This window comes from Zeugodacus cucurbitae, chromosome 3, assembly GCF_028554725.1.
Source record: "Zeugodacus cucurbitae isolate PBARC_wt_2022May chromosome 3, idZeuCucr1.2, whole genome shotgun sequence".
NCBI classification, from domain to species: domain Eukaryota; kingdom Metazoa; phylum Arthropoda; class Insecta; order Diptera; family Tephritidae; genus Zeugodacus; species Zeugodacus cucurbitae.
This window is the reverse complement of record NC_071668.1, coordinates 34263235-34278777: the sequence shown is the minus strand read 5'-3', so window position 1 is coordinate 34278777 and position 15543 is coordinate 34263235. Positions and strand designations below refer to the sequence as shown.

The following is a 15543-nucleotide window of genomic DNA, read 5'->3' as shown; positions in this document are numbered from 1 at the left end:
TTGTGCATTTCTTTAGCGTTACTTTAGGTACCATAAAGGAGTATTTGAGAAACTGATTTTTATGTATAATTGGAAAAATTGTATTTCTTGTTATTTGCAATAATGTTTTTCGTTCCCTGCGTCGCACTGTACCATTATTAGTGGGGGTTTTACGACATTTTGATATACAGTTTCGATGTCGCTTTGGTCTAGGCGCATTTTGGAACCGCTTTCAAGCACACCTATGATTATTCCTTGTTCCTCGGCTGATAAACTAGTACCTCATTTTAGGCTTAAAGTTAAATAAATGTAATCAAATTTTTAATAATTCATTAAGTTAATACACCTACAATAATTTTGCAAACAAATTTTAACGAAAAAAGATGTTGCTGCGACACTATCAGTGAGAAAGATCAGCTAGACTGATTTTGCACATATAAATATTTACTATACAATACCCATTTCACAACCAATTCTTAATGAAACGGTACAACGAACGAGGAAATTATGAAAGAATTTCCGTTGCTTAGTAACAGCACCGTATCAACCCTTTATTTAACATTTACCGAAATTCAAAAAATAACAGTTTATAAGAAATATAAACAAAAGCAGAAATTAGGTATTAAACAATGCGTTTTCAAGATAGGCGAATTCAAAAACTTTCATATTAAATACTATACTTAAAGCAATGGAAATGGATAAAAACACCCATATCAAGTTTCTGTACTCAAGGATCAATTAAGTGTACAAGAATAATATCGCACTTGGCTAATCTACCGTCACCTTAGTATCTTTTTATTTAAATATTCGCAATAAGGGTGTAGATAAAGATAAGATAAAAATTACAAGAACCAGAACATATCTCATCAAGAAATCTCAAACAGTTTATAAATGTATTCCCTATAAAAATCCAATAGTCCAAAACTCGAAAAGAGTTTTGCACCCAATGGACAAAAGACAAAGTGAAGAATCCAATGAAGCAGACGGCAGTATCTGATAATCCGAATCTTATAATTAGATTAAAGGCCACTAAAAATTGTATGAGGTAATATTTGCGACGTTCACTTAATTTTTATAAGTTGTCTCACATATTAACCGATATACATATACGGTATAAGAGAGCTAGAGGTAGGATGGTCACATTTGCCCAATTTTGAAACATTTATAAGAAATTTTCTTTGAATTTCTTTAGAATATTTGAAAGAATTTGCCAATGGAAAATATGTATAACTTTATAAATTATATAATTTATAATTCTCATAGAGCTCACATGGAATTGGTTAGAAAAAAAATAATTCAAAAACACAATATTTCGTTCAAGGGCAAATTAAAAGCAGCTGCAAATTCAAACTTAAAATCTATATATACTATCAGCCCTATAGTTGTGAAAGTGAATTTGTTGCAGTGGAGATATTTTACTTTTGTCGTTAGTTTTATACAAAGAGGAAAAATATGAACATGTGGATGGCTCGCGTTATTGAGCCGTTTTTATAATATATTAAGAAGTTTATTTTTCCGTTTTTTGTATAAAAAATGAGGATAATGAGGGTAACATTGACGAAATTGTTTTCTATATATTGCATGCGATTACAGCTTAGCAAATTTTTGCCAACAAAGAACAAAGTTTAGATTTCGTAGTCCCCAAGGAACTTTTCTGAAGCTAAACATAACAACCAACTAAATCAAAATTGCATTCCAAACAGTTTTAAATATATTATAAAGGACATATGTATATGCATTATATTATGAAGTATTCTACGGCTTTGCGGGGGAGCAAAAGACTATGGAGGATCTGGGATGGAATAGTGAATATATAGGCTCTACCATTTGATTATCAATCAACTTTATTTACGCGCGGCACTCCCTGTTTGGTTAGGTATAACCCTGTCATCTATATAGACGTGGAGAAAACATATATCTAGTAAAATAACGTGCATGAAGATAAGAGCTGCAAATTTAAATTGGCTTTTAAATAAAAACTCTAAACTTAGCTTAGACAACAAAGTGCTTTTATACAATGCGGTTTTAAAGCCGATTTGGATGTATGGCATTCAACTGTGGGGTACGACCTGTGCAACTAATATTGATATAATACAAAGGTTCCAATCAAAAATGCTTAGATCAATCACGTGCTCACCATGGTACATGCGCAATGAAAATATCCATATCCATGTTTCTGTTTACATTATTTCGTTTCCCACACGTGTGGGAAAAGCCATGATTCAATTATAAAAGGTTTGGTAAGTAGTGACAGCATAGTTTTGACAATGCGATACAAAAGGTTGTATTTCCGAAGGAAAGAAAAAAGGGAAAAATTAATTCGCTTTTTTTGGGAACGTAGTTAAAAATATATTCCAAGTAGTATAAAATATACTACTATTCTCGAACCAAAATTAATAATTGACATGAAAATATGTCCTGTTTTCTTCGAATAATAGTTTGAATTTTTATGTAGGTGAGTGACGTCCAGTGCAGAGAGTTAATATCTATTAGTCATAAAGAATAGAATATTTAACATTTTTCACATGAAACAAACATTTAATTTTATTTTCGGAAATTAGCATTAAAATTATATAATAATTGATCAGACACCTACTATACCAATTAGTCTGGCAGAATTTGACCCACACATTATGGTTTCGTTTGAAGTGAAGCTCTAGAAAGATTCTATCATTGGATAAATAACGTTGATTGATTACTTGATCTTTCAAAGAGTGAGTTACAAAAAGAGACAGAGTTAAAGATATAGACTCAATTTCCTTCTGTGGAAAATAAAACAATTTTAACAAGTAAGGAAGGGCTAAGTTCGGGTGTAACCGAACATTTTATACTCTCGCAATTTATTGATGTAATTTTATAAAGATAACACAATTCGACTTATATATTGGGTATAAAGTTCAATAGAATAACGAAAATCATCATAAATAGTATATGGGGACTGAGGTAATTCCTAAACCGATTTCACTCGTTTTCAATGTATCGAAGACTATCCGTTCTCTTAATTTAATATTACTTATAATTAGGTATATGGGATCTGGGGGAAGTTATGACCCGATTTTTACCATTTCAGGTACAGAGAGAAACTGTTATAAGAAAAAAAATCAGAGGGAATGAATTACATTAAGATATCTGAGGGATTTACCTAAGTATATTTTCGGGGAAAAATTACCCTTAGGCACTGAGTTCTTCATGTTCGATATCAGGGGCCTTGAAAAGTCATTGTTCGATTTTGACAATTTTTTCACAAGTGATGCAACAGATCATATACAGTGTTTGTGTAAAGTTTTATTTCGCTATCTTCATTGGTTCCTAATCTATATATTATAAGTGAAGGAATAAGATGAAATTCAAAAGTGAGTTATATGGGAAGTTGTCGTGGTTGTGAACCAATTTCGTCCATTTTTCACACGTGTCATCAGGGTGTCAAGAAAATATTATATACCGAATTTCATTGAAATCTGTCTAGTAGTTCCTGAGGTATGGTTTTTGACCCATAAGTGGGCGACGCCACGCCCATTTTGTAAAAAAATTTCAGTGCAGCTTCCTTCTGCCATTTCTTATGTAAAATTTGGTGTTTCTGATGTTTTTCGTTAGTGAGTTAACGCACTTTTAGTAATTTTCAACCTAACCTTTGTATGGGAGGTGGGCGTGGTTATTATCCGATTTCTTTCATTTTTGGACTGTATAAGGAAATGGCTAAAATAAACGACTGCAGAAAGTTTGGTTTATATAGCTTTATTGGTTTGCGAGTTATATACAAATAACCTATTTGGGGGTGGGGTCACGCCCACTTTTCCATAAAAATTACATCCAAATGTGCCCCTCCCTAATGGGATCATATGTTCCAAATTTCATTTTCATAACTTTATTTATGGCTTAGTTATGACACTGTATAGGTTTTCGGTTTCCGCCATTTTGTGGGCGTGGCAGTGGACCGATTTTGCCCATTTTCGAAAGCAACCTTCTCAGGGTGCCAAGGAACATATATTCCAAGTTTCATTAAGATATCTTAATTTTTACTCAAGTTATCGCTTGCACGGACAGACGGACGGACAGACATCCGGATTTCAAATCCACTCGTCATCCTGATCATTTATGTATATATAACCCCATATCTAACTCTTATATTTCTTGGTGACACAAACAACCGTTAGGTGAACAAAACTATTATACTCTGTGCAACAGGTTGCGAGAGTATAAAAACACAAAAGTACTCTAGATTCATTGTGCGACTGCTCTGAAGATTCTAAGAAAAATCTCAAAATGTATTATTCAGATGTTATAATAGTTAGTATGTATATTTCTACTAGACTTGACAGTGTTAATTTCGGGAATGTATATGAAACCTATGAAATAAATCCTTAGACACCTGAAAATCACCTGTTCTCACATACATGCATGTACATGTCACTAAATATTACGGTTCCGCTTCAAGGAGAAGGAACATTTCTTCTTCTTAACTGGCGTAGAATTCGCTTACGCGGTTATAGCCGAGTCCACAACAGTGCGCCACGCATCTCTCCTTTTGGCGGTTTGGCGCCAATTGGTAATACCAAGTGAAGACAGGTCCATCTCCACCTGGTCCTTCCACCGGAGTGGAGGTCTCCCTCTTCCTCGGCTTCCACCAGCGGGTACTGCATCGAAAACTTTCAGAGCTGGGGCACTTTCATCCATTCGAACAACATGACCCAGCCAGCGTAGCCGCTGTCTTTTTATTCGCTGGACTATGTCTATGTTGTCGAACAACACATACAGCTCATCATTCCATCTTCTGCGGTATTCGCCGTTGCCAATGTTTAAGGGACCGTAAATCTTCCGCAAAACCTTTCTCTCGAAAACTCCTAGTGCCGTCTCATCGGATGTTGACATCGTCCAAGCTTCTGCACCGTAAAGCAGGACGGGAATGATAAGCGACTTGTAGAGTTTGATTTTGGTTCGTCGAGAGAGGACTTTACTGTTCAATTGCCTACTCAGTCCAAAGTAGCACCTGTTGGCAAGAGCTATTCTGCGCTGGATTTCGAGGCTGACATTGTTCGTGTTGTTGATGCTGGTACCCAGGTATACGAAATTATCTACGACCTCGAAGTTATGACTGTCAACAGTGACGTGGGAGCCTAGACGCGAATGCGCCGACTGTTTGTTTGATGACAGGAGATATTTCGTCTTGTCCTCATTCACCTCCTGACCCATTCGCTTCGCCTCCTTATCCATGCAGGAAAAAGCAGAACAAACGGCGCGGTTGTTGCTTCCGATGATATCAATATCATCGGCGTACGCCAGGAGCTGTACACTCTTGTAGAAGATTGTACCTTCTCTATTTAGCTCTGCAGCTCTTATAATTTTCTCCAGCATCAAGTTAAAGAAGTCGCACGATAGCGAGTCACCTTGTCTGAAACCTCGTTTGGTATCGAACGGCTCGGAGAGGTCCTTCCCGATCCTGACGGAGCTTTTGGTGTTGCTCAACGTCAACTTACACAGCCGTATTAGTTTTGCGGGGATACCAAATTCAGACATCGCGGCATAAAGGCAGCTCCTTTTCGTGCTGTCGAAAGCAGCTTTAAAGTCGACAAATAGATGGTGTGTGTCGATCCTTTTTTCACGGGTCTTCTCCAAGATTTGGCGCATGGTGAATATCTGGTCAGTTGTTGATTTTCCAGGTCTAAAGCCACACTGATAAGGTCCAATCAGTTTGTTGACGGTGGGCTTTAGTCTTTCACACAGTACTCTCGATAGAAGCTTATAAGCGATGTTAAGGAGGCTTATCCCACGATAGTTGGCGCAGATTGTGGGGTCTCCCTTTTTGTGGATTGGGCAGAGTACACTGAGATTCCAATCGTCGGGCATGCTTTCTTCCGACCATATTTCGCAAAGAAGCTGATGCATGCACCTTATCAGCTCTTCGCCGCCGTATTTGAATAGCTCGGCCGGTAATCCATCGGCCCCCGCCGCCTTGTTGTTCTTCAAGCGGGTAATTGCTATTCTAATTTCTTCACGGTCGGGCAATGGAACATCTGTTCCATCGTCGTCGATTGGGGAATCGGGTTCGCCATCTCCTGGTGTTGTACTTTCACTGCCATTCAGCAGGCTGGAGAAGTGTTCCCTCCACAAACCCAGTATACTCTGGTCATCAACCACTAGATCACCGCTGGGGGTCCTACAGGAGTGTGCTCCGGTCTTGAAACCTTCAGTTAGTCGCCGGATCTTTTCGTAAAATTTTCGAGCATTACCCCTGTCGGCCAGCTTGTCAAGCTCTTCATACTCACGCATTTCTGCCTCTTTCTTTCTTTTTCTGCAAATGCGTCTCGCTTCCCTCTTCACAGGAACATTTAGATCAGTAAAACAATATATGGGCGGTTGATTACATAACCTTTTATTAGGAGAATTGCAAAAGACAATGGAACAACTAGAGTCCGAAAAATATTCCTGATTTCCTTATGCGAGAAACTAGTAAAACAGAAAAAATAGCGAAGTACAATGAACACTTTTTATTTAAAATTAGGTTTAAACAGTAGTTACGTAAAAAAATTTGAAGATAACTGGACTTCTTTTAACTCCTTTGTTCTTCCAACCGGGACAGCTAAAATAATCTTCTCATATCTTTAGTTGTTACTTTCTGTTTTGAACTCTTTTGAGACGAAATATCGGTATCTAATCTGCAATCCTTGTAACTGCGCCTTTTTGCCAATCGCCTGTTTTGGTTTTTCTTTAATCGCTTTATTCGCAATAGAGAGAGTCTAGTTATCTTCTCGATATACATAACCGTATATGTATATAAATGAAACAGTTATGATAGTTTTTATATTAAAAATATAATTGAATCGAACAATTTATTTGAATTTTGGTAATATAAAATTCGAATGTCAATAAAAAAATCGAGAAAAACATATAAAAATGAAACAATATTGTCTACCTCTTGCGTTGATAAATATCTGCTACTATTTACAACTTTTTGAACAATTTTCTGGATAAATTTCGAAAAAAAACATTATTGTTTTGCTAACGCAGAAGAGTTGTCAAAAAAGAGTGAGAAAGCTGTTTACTTATCAAACATTTTATAATTGAATCATGGGGAAAAGCTATGCGTACTGAAGCTTTTTATTTTATCAAAATTGTCACAAAATACCAAAAAAGTTCTTACTTGATAAAAATCTGAAAAAATTTTAAACTTTTTTTTATTTTGTCAAGTGCACAGAATAGGGCTGTATATATATCTATACTACTATTATAAAAAGGAAATATTTGTATGTATGTGTGTATTGAATAAACTCGAAAACTACTGTGCCGATTTCAAAAATTCTTTCACCATTGAAAATCTACATTCACCCTGAGTAACATAGTCTATATTTATTGCTAGAATCTCAACTTTCTGGAAATAGTTCCCAGGTGAGGGTATCAAAAAGACTCCGTGATGGAGAATCTTAATCTCAAACTGAAAATTGCTCTGCAAGTCATTCTCTTCGCATCGCAATCACGTGCCAGCGATCAAAATATTAGAAATATACAAGCTAGCACTAGGCCGTCGAACAAAAACGAATAATTAATGACATAAAGGATAAATTGCACCTCAATACAATAGACCGGGATATGGCACGATTGCGATTACTTTGGCGGTCGAGTAATGAGTAAAACAAAACTTGGTAGCACTCAGCAAGCGACTATTGAAATTTTAATGCGGTATTCGCATACTCTCCAGCACGAATTCAACTAGATATCTTTGTTGCTGCTTTCACATGTAAAATTTTTGACAGGTAAGCAGCGCTTAAAGATAGCGAGCAGAGAAGTGACCAATCGATGGCAGCTTTTATTTGCCACTTCTCAGCTCTGTACTTAATGCTCCTACACAGCTACACAAAATGCTTTTGGCCAATATGCAAAACCAGGATAGGTATATGTTGACTTTACACCAACCTGGGAAAAAATTTAAGAATACCTCAAGGGCTTTTCCAAATTCCAAAAACCCCTATATGAAGTATACAGCAGTGATCCGGCGATGTGCTCCCGTTATGCAAAGCGTAGTAATCCGCCGAACCCTTTATATTAGCTTTCGTGTTTCTAGCACCAGTGCATAAGAGAGGAAGTAAAAAATTGTTTTGCAAGTCATTCTCTTCGCATCGCAATCACTTGCCAGCGATCAAAATATTAGAAATATACAAGCTAGCACTAGGCCGTCAAACACTGAGCATTCGCAACAAAATCGAATAATTAATGACATAAAGGAAAAATTGCACCTCAATACAATAGACCGGGATATGGCACGATTGCGATTACTTTGGCGGTCGAGTAATAAGTAAAACAAAACTTGGTAGCACTCAGCAAGCGACTATTGAAATTTTAATGCGGTATTCGCATACTCTCCAGCACGAATTCAACTAGATATCTTTGTTGCTGCTTTCACATGTAAAATTTTTGACAGGTAAGCAGTGCCCAAAGATAGCGAGCAGAGAAGTGACCAATCGATGGCAGCTTTTATTTGCCACTCCGATAAATGAGGTATCGGGTGAAAGAGAAGGCTCTCCAAAGCAGTAATATATATAAATATTCTTCATTGGGTATCGGGTAAAAGAGGAGGATCTCCAGAGCAGGAATATACATAAATATTCTTTATTGGTCTTATAGTTTTTGAAATATTCATGTTTAAAAGTCCAATTTTTTCTATAAATAACACATGCATTTCACACACTGTAACACTTCACTTCACATATTGAAAATTACACTATTAACATTCAATTTAATTCAAAATATAGATTTATTTAAGGTCTTTTATGCCAAAATTAGTTATTTTAAAAATCACTTAGCACACTAATATCTGAAAAGGTTTCTGTGTTTACAATTACAATTTTACAATTATGCAAATAAATAAAACACAGTCATTAAAAAATCTATCATCTATGGTTTCTAACATTTGGCAACGCTCGTTTTCCGCATAATTGTAAACACATAAATCTTAGAGTGAAAAGTGATTTTTAAAATAAGTAATTTTTGTTTAAAAAACTTTAAATAAATGGAAAATTTGAATTTTATTGAATGTTAGTAATGTAATTTCAAATATTTGAAGTGAAAAAAGAGCGTAAGTGTGTGAAATTGCTTGTTGATTTTTGATTTGAATTTTGATTTTTTGATCTTTAAAGCGGAATATATCGAATCTAGGCGTCTGCGGTACCTATAACGCTGTATACTTTTTAACCGGGAGGACGACCTCTTTCCAACGGTGCTCTCAGATCGCGACGCCATAGTAATCGGAATTGTGCCCTGCTACTAAACGCAATGAATTGTTTCCAAAACGGGGTCGGCTTTAGTATACCGTCCCACGATTTCGGGGTTAAAATGGATATGGGCGGATAGAGGAGGATCTCCAGATCACGAATATATATAATTATTGCCGCCGCAAACTTATAGTTTCTGAGTTATTTGCAATTTAAGATTTAAAATTAATAATTTTTAACTCGTTATTTCTCACTGTATATTGAATTTTCCACATATATTTTGCACTTTAAATATATTTACACTTCACACATTTGTTTATAAATATTTATTTTTAACCAATTATATTAAAATATGCTGTAAATAAGCATTTTACTTTTTGCACAATTTTGTTTATTTTTACAATAAAAAAGGGTTGCATTCTGATACAAAATAGGTGTTACCATATCACATATTTTGTAAACGAATTATAAGAATCACAATAATGAAAAAGAAAGATTATATCCCAAATACAATAAACATAATGCATGTAATGTGTAATGTAAATTATTTTATTATTTCCCATATTTTGATAATATCCGGTGTTGGTTCGACCAGGGTTATTTTTTTGAAGCGCGGCCGAAGGCCGCCTCTGCAGAAAGTAGTTCTACGCGGAAGAACTTGTTATTCCACCTCTTTGATAACTCCCGGTGTTGGCTTGACCAGGGTTATTTTTTTGAAGCGCGGCCGAAGGCCGCCTCTGCAGAAAGTAGTTCTACGCGGAAGAACTTGTTATTCCACCTCTTTGATAACTCCCGGTATTGGCTCGACCAGGGTTATTTTTTTGAAGCGCGGCCGAAGGCCGCCTCTGCAGAAAGTAGTTCTACGCGGAAGAACTTGTTATTCCACCTCTTTGATAACTCCCGGTATTGGCTCGACCAGGGTTATTTTTTTGAAGCGCGGCCGAAGGCCGCCTCTGCAGAAAGTAGTTCTACGCGGAAGAACTTGTTATTCCACCTCTTTGATAACTCCCGGTATTGGCTCGACCAGGGTTATTTTTTTGAAGCGCGGCCGAAGGCCGCCTCTGCAGAAAGTAGTTCTACGCGGAAGAACTTGTTATTCCACCTCTTTGATAACTCCCGGTGTTGGCTCGACCAGGGTTATTTTTTTGAAGCGCGGCCGAAGGCCGCCTCTGCAGAAAGTAGTTCTACGCAGAAGAACTTGTTATTCCACCTCTTTGATAATCCCCGGTGTTGGCTCGACCATGGTTATTTTTTTGAAGCACTTATAAATTTTGAAACCTTGGTATTTTTTTGTAGTTAGAATGTTTACTTAATAACTATTTATTGGGTATTTGTTTTCTTCATTTTGGGAATTTTATTCATTTTGATTATTTTTAATCGATGCATGTGGCAACACTTATGTTCTGTCATCTTGCAACCGTTTTGTTATTTTACAAATAAACAGAATTCTGCATAAAATTAAATGTTTATTTACAGCAAATTTTGATATAATTTGTTAAAAATAAATATGTAGAAACAAATTAATGAAGTGTAAATATATTTAAAGTGCAAAATATATGTGAACAATTCAATATACAGTGAGAAATAACGTGTTGAAAATTGTTAATTTTAAATCTTAAATTGCAAATAACTCAGAAACTATAAGTTTGCGGCGGCAATAATTATATATATTCGTGATCTGGAGATCCCCCTCTATCCGCCCATATCTATTTTAACCCCGAAATCGTGGGACGGTATACTAAAGTTTTCCCCCAAAACGATGGTTTTTAATACTTTCAAATATTTTTGAGTTTAAAACAAAAAATATTTAACCCTGGACGGTCATCCTTTTTTTTGTACATTAACGTCATCCTTCGTCAATATGACGACTTATTTCAAATCCATTTTCATCAAAAATTAAAAGGAAAACTTATATTCTTTTCACTTAAACTTAATAATTCACAGTCTTCTAAAAACATATTTACAGTGAAAATAAAATAGTTCGTAGTCATTTTGACGAAGGATGACCATCTGGGGTTAAAGAAAGTAAAAAGATGGAAAAACTTCTAACCAGTTTAATCTGAAGATCATTAGGTTGGGGGAGGATCAAAGATTCACGGAGCAATTTCGGATTTGGAAGGTTAATTGGAGGGCCCAATAATGGAGTGGAGCTTCTATTCAGGGTACGTCGTAACAGAGTAATATGAATTCAACAAAGTACGTTTTGATCCTCCTAAATGTAATTCTGCTGAAAAGAATTACATTTAGGAAAAGAACATTAATTTTGGAGATTTTAGCAAAACAATCATCCGAAGCATACTTCAGGAATTGCTTAAAAGAATTGTGAAACGTGTGTCTTAAAGTGATAGTCATATAAAAAAAAATATGTGAAATCACACACACGTGTTTGAGAAAAATGTGGTTTAATGATAATGAGTGTGTGAATTCGAAATATAGTTTCATTTTGTTGAAAATAAACTTTTTGCTTAAAAACGGCCGTCTAATTACAAACATTATAATATTTCAATATATTAATTGATAAATGGAACATAGTGAAGCAAGTATTAGTTTAACAATAATTGAACTTTTAAATGAAAATATCTCAAAGGCTATAAGCCTGCGTTGCTTTACATTTATATATTTATACATATATCTTATCTTTATTAACACATACTCATACCGCCAAACCCAATATCAGACTGTGGCCCCAAAGAATTGGGAATCTTGCTGATTCCGTTCTACAATTTATACAAGAAGGAACTAGGTAATTACTCGTTACCGCCATATATTTAAGTAAACACATTAATCATGCATTTATAAATATTCCGATTCCACATATAAAATTTTAACTAATCTTTGTATAAAACATTTTGCAGCAACATTTTTGAAACTTTTATGCCAACCTTAAATCATACATATCTTACAAGACATGTTAATGTTGTTTGTTTCTATGCGCCAGTTAATAGCAATTTAAGGTTTTTCACACACATTTAGTAAAATTCATTTAAAATTCTAAATAACAAAGCCATGAATTTCAATCAAAACTTAAAATTCTTACCTTCAACACATTAAGTAGAAACTTATTTAGTATTCTTGAATTTTAATCGATATGAAAAACATACGGTTCACAATTACTGGGCAATTCGGCAGGCAATTTACCTTGTCTTGATAATTAAATTATTTGTAGCGAAATATTAGGATTATATTAGCTGTCATCGATTGGCTAACTGCTATAGACAACCCAGTCAAACAAACTTTCCAAATTTCCATACAAACTGGCAGCACTGAAATCGAATTGTAGGTTCTTGGTCGCACTGAACTCTTCAACCACCGTCTATGTCTAACGTTTTCTGCAACAAATTTAATTTTTATTCAAGTTTTTTATTCAATAAATTCAACACAAAAATACTAACGATTTATCTTCGCCTGCCCTTTTCAATTTCAAATTTGTGGATAACAATTTTTAATATTTTGACAGTAATTTGTTCTTTGAGCCGTTCACAATAGTAAAATGGTTCTAAAATGAGTAAAACAAAACTTGGTAGCACTCAGCAAGCGACTATTGAAATTTTAATGAGGTATTCGCATACTCTCCAGCACGAATTCAACTAGATATCTTTGTTGTTGCTTTCACATGTAAAATTTTTGTCAGGCAAGCAGCGCCCAAAGATAGCGAGCAGAAAAGTGACCAATCGATGACAGCTTTGATTTGCCACTTCTCAGCTCTGTACTCACTGCTCCTACACAGCTACACAAAATGCTTTTGGCCAATATGCAAAATCAGGATAGGTATATGTTGACTTTACACCAACCTGGGAAAGAATTTAAGAATACCTCAAGGGCTTTTCCAAATTCCAAAAACCCCTATATGAAGTATACAGCAGTTATCCGGCGATGTGCTCCCGTTATGCAAAGCGTGGTAATAAGCCGAACCCTTTATATTGGCTTTCGTGTTTCTAGCACCAGTGCATAAGAGAGGAAGTTAGGCCTTCCTTACTCTCTCTTCTACAATGTACATCTATTGCAACCTACTAAGTATTTCGATATTTTTAATAAAAAATTACAAACATTAGCTTAGCATGCCAAAAAAATGTTACGAACCGAATTACGTTGAAATTGGGCGAGTAGTTTCTGAGATATGGTTTTTGGCCCCCAGTGTGCGGAGTCACGCACCTTTAATATTTTTAAACTCTTGGGTTACTTGCGAAAATGGCCATAATAGGACCACTGTCACGGCCAGTGTCATTACTAAGCCATAAATAAAGTTATAAAAGTAAAATTTGGAATAAGTATCGCACTAGTAAGGGGCATATTTGGATGTATTTTTTTTTTGGATAAATGGACGTAACCCCGCCCCCAAATTGGTTATTTGTATATATCTCGCAAGCCAATACATTAAAAGTAAATATAAACAAAACTTTCTGCAGTCATTTCTTTTAGACACTTCTTAATACAGTCCAAAAATGAAAGAAATCGGATAATAACCACGCCCACCTCCCATACAAAGGTTGGGTTGAAAATTACTAAAAGTGCGTTAACTCACTAACGAAACACGTCAGAAACACTAAATTTTACAGCAGAAAGAAGCTGCACTCAGAATTTTTTTCAAAATGGAAATGGGCGTAAAACCATATCTCAGCAACTACTCAACCGATTTCAATGAAATTCGGTATATAATATTTTCTTGACACCTTGATGACACGTTTGGAAAATGGATGAAATCGGTTAACAACCACGACAACTTCCCATAAAACTCAATTTTGAATTCCATCTTATTCCTTCACTTTTTAAGATATACATGAGGTACCAATGAGGCAAGCGAAATAAAACAAAAGTACTGTATATGACCCGTGGCTTCACTTGTGAAAATATTGTCGAAAACGGACTATAACTTTTCAAGGCCCCAGATAGCGCACATATTGAACTCAGCGCTCTTACTTGTTATACAGATTTCAGTGCAGTACTTCTGTAAAAAAACATTAAAATTTTACTTGTCTGATATTTCCTTACTGAATTAATTAGTGTTGTTTATTAGTTTTCAACATAACCTTTGTATGAGAGGTAACCCTGATTATAATTCGATTTTGGCACTACAAAATGATGAAGCTAAATTAAATGACTTTAGAAAGTGGTTGATATAGCTTTAGCTGCTTACGGGAAAGATACAAAATACTAGGTAACGAGGTCTTCGCCACATTCCCAAGAAATGTATATCCCAATATACTACTGCCTAGTGTGATCCTCCGTACCAAATCTAATTTTCATAGCTTTATTTATAGCTAAGGTATAACACTTTATTGATTTTCGGTTACCGCTATTTAGGGGGCGTCCGCCACGTCCGATTCCTCTTATTTACCATACCAATAATCTAATGGCGCCAAAGCACAGGTGTGCCATTCTGCCCGATGGATATTTAAATACCCACGCAACACTGTTCACCTGAAGAATCATACCTCTGAAGTTATTGGAGATAGTGGTTTTGTGTTTTTCTATATCAAATTTGAAGCAATATTCACTCCTTATAAGACAGAAAAAATTTCGATTAATACCCAGCAAGTCATAGGTAAGAATGACAGAATACAAGATTACGCCATTCGATTACAGTTAGCTTTTTGGGGTTTTAATTTCCTGTTGCGTGACGCAATAAAGACCGCCAAACACGCGACCAGTACAAACAACGCAAGAAAAACTGACAAATTTCGCAGTAGTACAAAACAATAAAACCAAAACGAAGAGTTAAAGTCAAGATTAGTGCTTAATTAATGTTAATGTACAATAAAAGCAATAATCATTTTCGCAATAAAAGAAACTTTTGATGAAAACATCGCATACACACATTTTTTTAATCATTCACTCAATTTGTTTTTATTTCAGATAGACGAAAATTTTAAACTGTTTATTTAAATATGATACAAATGTGTTTTCATAAGACATGAATGCAACCACGCTAGGAGAAACTGCCAGAGAAGACGTAGATCGCCTGAGTACGCAAATTTGCACGAATGCTTTAAAAAGAAAAGACACGAGCTTAAGAAAGAAATAAAAACGAGCAAACTCTCATGTTTCAAAGAGCTCTGCGAAAATATTGACGAAAATCCCTGGGGCGATGCATACAGAGTTGTAATGAAAAAAGTTAAAGGTGACAAGGGGAAAGCACCAACTTGTCCCACACTTTTAAAAACCGTTGTTGAAACTCTTTTCCCTAAACAAACGAACGAGCGACCACTACTAGCAAACACGTCGGCGAAAATGGACGCACCATTGGTCACCGATGAGGAAGTGATACAAGCAGCAGAAAGGTTTGGAAACAACAAAACACGAGGTTTGGATGGAATCCCCAACAAGGCCTTAAAAATTGCTATAAAACATGACCCAGGTCCCT

At 35.5% G+C, this 15543-nt stretch overlaps 1 protein-coding gene across 2 annotated transcripts in view; it reads right to left on the bottom strand.

The window, feature by feature from the left end:
• Gmps_0 (GMP synthase [glutamine-hydrolyzing]) overlaps positions 1–12370 on the bottom strand; it is an 85903-nt gene extending 73533 nt beyond the window's left edge. The window contains exon 1 of one of the 2 annotated variants that reach the window (XM_054227896.1): positions 12220–12370. The gene's annotated coding sequence lies outside the window, so the exon portion shown is untranslated. The other variant, XM_054227897.1, reaches the window with a different exon arrangement.
• Positions 12371–15543: the final 3173 nt, after the last annotated feature.